Source organism: Protomyctophum parallelum, assembly GCF_964188405.1.
Source record: "Protomyctophum parallelum genome assembly, chromosome: 20".
Lineage (NCBI taxonomy): Eukaryota > Metazoa > Chordata > Actinopteri > Myctophiformes > Myctophidae > Protomyctophum > Protomyctophum parallelum.
Window position 1 is genome coordinate 33173637 of NC_139718.1, and position 7977 is coordinate 33181613.

The window sequence follows — 7977 nt, forward strand, 5'->3', positions numbered from 1 at the left end:
TCCCTCTCAGCTTTCCTATACTGTCTGTATCTCCTATTCTGTCTCATATCGTCTTCTCGGCTTTCCTACCATCTCTTCCAATATAGAAAGAATACCCAAGGGTGTTGAAAGCCCATTCTCAAAAAGACAAGCAGAGAATGAATGAATGAATGTCTCTATAGACATACTGTAATGTTCAGATTATTACCCTATCCCCTCAGGGCGGGTATTGTTTTCATCCATTCGTTTATCTGATCGTTAGCAATGCTATGGGAAAACGGCTGAACCGAATTACATAAAGCTTTCAGGTAAGATGGGCAATTTTCCCTAGATTACCTGATTAAAGTGTCGGGGGAATTGGGTCAGAGTCTTATCGCTACTATGGTTCAATGTTTTGGGGGTCAAAATCATTATTAAAATGTAAAAAATGTCCACTCTAGTTTGAAAATGGTTTAGACATTTTTTATGGACAAATAGACAGTTAAATAAGGTCCTTCGTTTGGCAACATGACCGTTCACTTGGAGCGACCTTGAGATGTTAAACTCATTGTTTTTACCAGTGGTTCAATGCCCATATACCTCACCTGTTTGTCCTGTTTAAAGGGGGCTGGGGAGTGTTGTTTCCTTTGATATCTCTGTATCAGATAGGGTAAAGACCTCGATCGGCCCCTCACCCTGAGCCCACAGGAGAACATTGTATCTTGCTTGTATTATTGTGGTAGAAAACTTGACCTACCACAACGATAGCAGGAAGATATTCATGGAGGCTTGAGTGCTTAAGCTTAGTGTGAAGTTGAGGTTAAGAGCTGGGGAAAAATTTACCAAAATGTACCAAAAGTGAGTTAACCACTCTCAACCTGTCCATGTGACTCATTGTGAGTTTGTAGATGAAAATTGTTTTTGTGCTATTTTTGAAAACTTTTGAAAGTATAAAATCGGACTTAAATGGTTAAATAGAGTGCAGAGAGCCAGTGAGATGCGCTGCAGAAATGGCTTCTCACTGATGTAAGCAGGCAAACTATTCTCTCTCTCCAACTTCCCAGTTCCAGCACCTCATGAAATCTTCCTTTTCTCTCTCTACTTCTCTCTCTTTTTTGAGTGGTGCAACCACTCCTACAGTATGTGTGTCTCTGGCTGGCTGGCTGGCTGCCTGGCTGGCTGTGTCCGAGCACGAAATAGTGTTTGGTTTGTTTTCACAACCAACTGTCACTGTTGCGCAGCCTAATACACACACACACACACACACACACACACACACACACACACACACACACACACACACACACACACACACACACACACACACACACACACACATAATATATATGATGATTTGGGGTGTTACAGTACAGTGACAGTACAGTACAGTAGAGGGACCCCCACACGGTAACTGTCATTTCTCAACCATTTCGGACGCGGGCGGCTCACCGGAACCGGGCCAGCAACCTGGGCGTGTTCCTGTGGGTCTGGAACTTCCGCTGACCCCCCAGGGACCCCCACACGGAGTTGCACCACTCACTTCACACAAGTGTGATTTTTTTCTTCATCTTCTTCTTTATGTCCTCTCTCTCTCTCTTTCCCTCTCCTCATCTCTCTGTTTTTCTCTGTCACATTCAATGTGAATAAATGCCCTTATTCACATCATGATCCATTTGCTCTTACCCAGCGAGGGTATAGAGTGCTCTGCCAATGTCTCTGTATTAGATAATGTATGCACACACACACACACACACACACACACACACACACACACACACACACACACACACACACACACACACACACACACACACACACACACACACACACACACACACACACACACAGGTATATGCATATCCCTGTGGTATATGCATCCATTTTATTTGAGTATTCTTATTTTCTATTCTCTTAGTAAGTATTTTAACTGTATTCAAATGTGTGAAACAAAATAACGTTCCTTTCAGTGTGTGCGTGTGCGTGCGCGTGTGTGTGCGCACATGCGTGCATACGTGCGTGCATGCCCTGGCCATAGTACTAGCCAGGGTGGAGTAATAATGTACTAATAGAAAAGGCCATAGGTCATATAAAACAACAGTGTATTTTGTACAGTATGCTGTCCTGTTCTATTACCATGATGTGTGCATTCTGCACGCTTGTATCTCTGTGTCCTTTGAAAATGTCACTTGGGGCTTTTTATGGTGACAGCTAGCAAACTGAAGCACCAGGCTTAATGTGTCAGAAGTGACAGTGGCTGCTGTTGGCATTCCATTATTAATGTATTCAAAACTAAAGTAAATCAACCACAAAACGCATGCTTTTTAATCTGAATTCACAGTCATCATTAGAGAAAACTTAAGCTGTTTCTCCCACTGGGTTCTGCTGGTGCTAGAGTAGCTGAGCATAATTCATAGCATGTCAGCATTGCCATTAGTTTGTACAAGCTATGCATGTCTGCTATATCTTACAGTAGCTGTAATATGGTTGTACATACCACATCATTATTCAAGTCAACAATGTATTTAAACATTGTCTGCTGTCTTATCTCAGTATAAAATCCCTCCCAGCATAGAGCAAGCTTTTATATACAGTGAGTCCCAGACTATATAGATTTAAAATACAATCTGTTGTATAGGCCTATACTCTCAGCACTGTATATAATCCCTCCCGGTGAGGAGGTAGCAAGCTCGATCCTTCCTGTCTTCTTCAAGTACATCAGCAAATAAGCCATGCTGTACCACTAATGTTACGGGTGTAGTTACTTCCCAGTCTGTGTTTGTGAAACTGTGTGCTCTATTATGAAATTGCTCCCGGCACGGAGGTAGCTACACTGTAGCTAGCTGGCCTGTTTTGCATATCCGGGGACAAGGATCAAAGGCGGAAACCTGTGAAGCAGGCAGCAGCAAGCCTGGTTTCTGATGAAATGCTGCCTCATACTATCAGGAGTAACAGTGTCTGTGGGTGATTTTTAACTATAATGTAGTATTCACATTTTACATTCACACTCTTTCGTTCATCATTTGCTCATGAAAGCCTGTGGATATACACTGCTGCTTCCTTTGTCTGTGCAGTCTCTCAAAGTCATACAGTAGGCTGCATATAGTACAGTACGTGCATGTATTAGTGTGGCCAGAGCTGAACGTATCCCAGGTTTTATCCTAACTGCTCTCCCCCCAAGCGATCAATATTACCACCTGAGCAGCTATCATGAAGCTGGGTGAAGCCGAAACTGAATTTCTGCCATTTAATTAATAAGTTCTACAATATTATTACATTACATGTATGTGTGTGAGCTGATTCAATCAAGTATGAGAACATTATGCAGAAGTTAATTGAAATAATCTGAATTGAAAGGTTCCTTATACAGCATGTGTGTACATATAGAGTGTGCACTGCACAGACACGTGTACATGTGCAGTACACACACACACACACACACACACAACTATAATGATTCAGGGTCATTCTATTTCAGGCTGAGAAAGGTCCTGAGGGATGTGTGTGTGTGCGTGCATCCAACTCAGCAGCAACAACCAGATGCATACTTTGGTTGACTAGAATTACCCAATAGATTATACACACACGCACGCACACACACACCGAAGACACTGCGTTTATAATATCTGTAACCGAGACTACATGTAGCATATTGTAGTGTATGATCAATAGATCAGATAGAATTGAGGGGACAATAGCTATTATTGACTCTCTTTCCAGCACATGGTATACTAGTCAAAGGTCAATATTAATCTTGTCACAGTGGTTTACTCCTTTTACTGAAGGTAGTGGTACACACTGAGAGGTGTGGTGAAATGGATCAAACATCCTTAATTCTAGACCACTGTTGAACCAAGTAAGTAAAAATGTATTTTAAGTACATGAACCCTATCGTCCCTATTCTTGGCATATCACAATTGGTGGACATTCTGCAAAGAATTGGGGAACATTTTGCAAAAATAGGTGAAGGGTTGGCATAAATTGTGAAATTAGGTTAACATTAGCTCAAAATAATGATTTACTGAACTCACAGAATGTCGCATTGTGATGTGTTGTGAGCTTGTAGATCACCACTATTTTCAAGTATATGGATTTAAGTGGTTAAGCAATAAATCCATATACTTTGTTGTACGTCAATAGTGAAAATAGCAGTGATCTACAAGCTAACAACAAACAGTTCTATGCATCACATGAAACATTTAACGTACTTACGTACATGTGTGCATTCACACATGCCCAGAATTTGTCCTCTGCATTTATTCCATCTCAATGCTTAGGAGCAGTGGGCTGCCATTCTCTGGTTCCCAGGGACCAGCAGCCCCAGATCTATAAGGACAATGCCTTTGCTCAAGGGCACCGGCAGGAGAATGCATCTAACATGCATGTCTTTCGATATATATATATCATAGCTGTTGGGTGGAAATGTATGTCCAAATGTCGTTACTTTTCAAGAAAATGGAAAAAAATAAACTGTCAATATCGTGTGAAACAATTCTAGAGAAGATAATAATAATAATATTAAAACGATTATTGCATATCTAGTATGACCTCTTTTGCTTTGTTTTTTGCTTGTCTCGTTCGTTTTCTTGCAGAATTTGGTATTGGTCAGTTGGTGTCTGCATAGGCTATTAACACTAGTTCCAGTCAGCTAGTACTTGACTACCCATGACAGTTTAAACGAGTTCCTAACATACAGTAACACAATACTAATTAGTTAACTGTTATGTTATTTTGTGAACTTGACCCGCTGGTCAAGTGGTTCAGGCGCATGCCACATAGGCTCAGGCCTGAAAGCGCATCGTGTGTTCGAGTCCCGTTCATGACGACCCTTGCTGCATGTCTCTCCCCTTCTCTCTCTCCCACTTTCCTGTCATTCTTCACTTAGCCTGACCTAAGCAGAGACATTTCTGGCCTAGATGGGAGGGCCGCGGCTCAGAAAAACGCGCACCCTGATTGGATCTCATCGATCTGTCCGTCACCCCCGGCCCCTCCTCTCCCCCCTAGTGCAGCGCTAGGGGGGAGACTGGTTCAGCCCACGGCTTTTTCCAGGCTTTCATCTTTCGCGCAGACGAAATGAAAGCCTGGGTATCGAGGCTATTCTTCACTTGATACTATCAATAAAGGTATGTCATGTCACTGTCATGTGTAGGCTATAGTTAATATAATTTTAACATATGTCCGTTAATAATTTTAGAGGAAGCAGTAGCTAGGAGCCTGTGTGTGTGTGTGTGTGTGTGTGTGTGTGTGTGTGTGTGTGCGAGTGTGAATGCATGTGTGCACGTGTATATGTTTGACAGACTTCTCTGTTCTCCCAGAGGTGAGTGTGAGTAACTTACAGTTTGCACCAACAACAGCCTGAGGCAACAATTCCACTTCCTGGTTATGATGTGATTGACAGCTGGCAGCGATACAAGAATAGAACGGTGGAATAATTTCTGGGCCCGCCCACTGGCTCTCCCCACAAACAGTAAAGACTGACCGACACAGAGAGGAGGGGAGAGAGAGATATTTTACTGCCTTTGTCTAACTTTCCTGGTCTTCTGTCCCCCAACACTCACACACTTTGTCACCTGCCCAGCAGATGGAATGAAAGAGTGATGAAGAATGAAAAAGAATTAGAGATTGACCATCCCTTCACCCTTTCCCTCCCTCCCTTTCTCTCCTGACTTTCCCTGCACACAATAGGTTGACTGTATTCACATTTACCACTTGAACCTTACCATCCCTATTCTGGGCATCTCATAATTGGGCAACATTTGGCAAAAATATTCACCGAAAATAGACAATCTGTAAGCTCAACGTGTTGCAAGAGATTTTGTGTAGTGGGTTAAAAAGAAGGGGGTCAACAAAGTATATGGTTTTAAATGAAACTGAGCGAGACACCGCTGCTTTAACATGCAGAACAAACACCATTAACGACAGTATAACAACTCCCTGAAAGACTATTTCATTTTAAAGGTTACATCTTCATGGAATCTCTCCTTTTCACTGTGGAGTATATGGGAGCGAGACTGTGAAAGACAGAGGGCAGAGAAGCCAGAGGTCTCCAGTCAGTCATTGGTTCAAATGCCCAGACCAGCTGAGAAAGCCTGCTCAGTGGGAACTTAAGTACAGTACATTGGTAGTCGTACCAGTACAACCACGTATGAATAATGTCTTGATATACATGACATTATTTAACTGGGGGGTTTGGGGGCTACCCCACCTTCCTTGAGAAATACAAGTGAGGTCCATTTTACACTGACTTAAACACTGCTGTGTGTCCAGTGAGTGAGGCCTCACTCCACTGTCCTCACTTCACAAGTTCACAGCTTCTGTATTTATTATGGATTTACCATAGGACAAGGCAAGACAGACTGAAAGACGCACTAACGCACGTCGCACGCACACACACAGAGAGAGAGAGAGAGAGAGAGGAGATATAAATACACAGAATCTGGCTTGTGAGAGAGGCCAGTTTCCTGCTTCTCCCTGGCGGCTCTCAGTGTAACAATCAGAGCTGGGTGGACAGCTGAGCACACACCCAGAGAACAGAGCACGGACCCACACAATACACCCTGACCTGTGGGACTTGATGAATTCTGCTCAGAATAAGGGGCCCTGCATGGAGGATTATCATGTAGGCTAACAGACTGGACAAGCGTATTCAGATTCAGAGTGGGATATGGACTACCAAACCATGTGTAATTTTCAGCACTTTCCGTATATGTTGTTTTGTTCATACTAAGCTATACTTTTATATGTGTTATGCTAAAAGCATAACACAAACATTTTACTCAATTGTGGTCCATTGTACTCAATTCATCAGCTAATTCCAGTTCCAATATTAATCTATTTACGTTTTGTTTTTGTTTAATCAATTCCAATGTCACCTTTTTATCCTGTATGAGTTCTCTCTGATGACTTGATTAAATTGACATCCTGACCTGAAAATGCAATTTTCTGTTCACTAAAGAGCCGGATAGACAAGGGAAACCCCTGTTATTGAACAAACTGTAAATAGCTGAAAATTATGCAAAATAAATATTACATACAACAACTTTAATGTCTAAAATCTAAATGTTCTCCTCATATTATGTATATATAATCACTGTTCTGTGTGTCAGCATGAGTATGTGCATTATTTTTGAGTGGTGCAACCACTCCTATAGACAGCTATGTGTGTGGCTGTGTCCCTGGGCCCGAGTACGAAAATAGCGTTATAGCGTTTGTTCACCACCAAGTGTCAATGTTGCACACACAGACCATGGAGGAGGGCTTGTACAGTACAGTACAGTACAGTACAGTACAGTACAGTACAGTACAGTACAGTACAGTACAGTACAGTACAGTACAGTACAGTACAGTACAGTGTGTCATTTACTATGGTTAAAGAAATGCACATGCCCCTTCTTTCCATGCCATACCAGAAGGCAGCATTCAGTCTCCTGAACTTGAACATAGCATTTTGCGTTGAACAAATTTGTTTCCAAATCCATGTCATACACCGCATCTCCACCTTAGAGTATATATGAATAGAGATGGCACCCGAGTTCTCCTCCCATCCACTTGCATTAAGTTGCTTTAAAGCGCATGAGGCGATTTCACTCCTCCCTCCCTCTTTCCGGTGCATTCTGGGATGGATTTGCCCCAATATGTCCATACACGGACAAACGTGTCCGTGGCATTCCATACCATTATAATGTCCTTATTTTGACCATAATACTCTGAGAGTGTACAAATGGGACCAATTGTATAGTTACAGACCTGTAATGGTCATTTGGGGCTCTTTTACAGTATGTGTTTGTGTACATTTTGTTTGTCCGTGGCAACAATGTCCACCACAAGCCAACATGGCGATGACCCCTGCATCAGGTATCTCCATATACGGGCATAAAAGGGACACAGACGTGTACAACGGGTACTCGGGGCCCCTGACACTACTCAGACATATTGGTTGGATCAACAGTGTGTAGGTGTGAGGGTTGCAGTACAACTAAACCTGCAACGTTCTATAAATGAGTACTTTATAAAACATTGCTG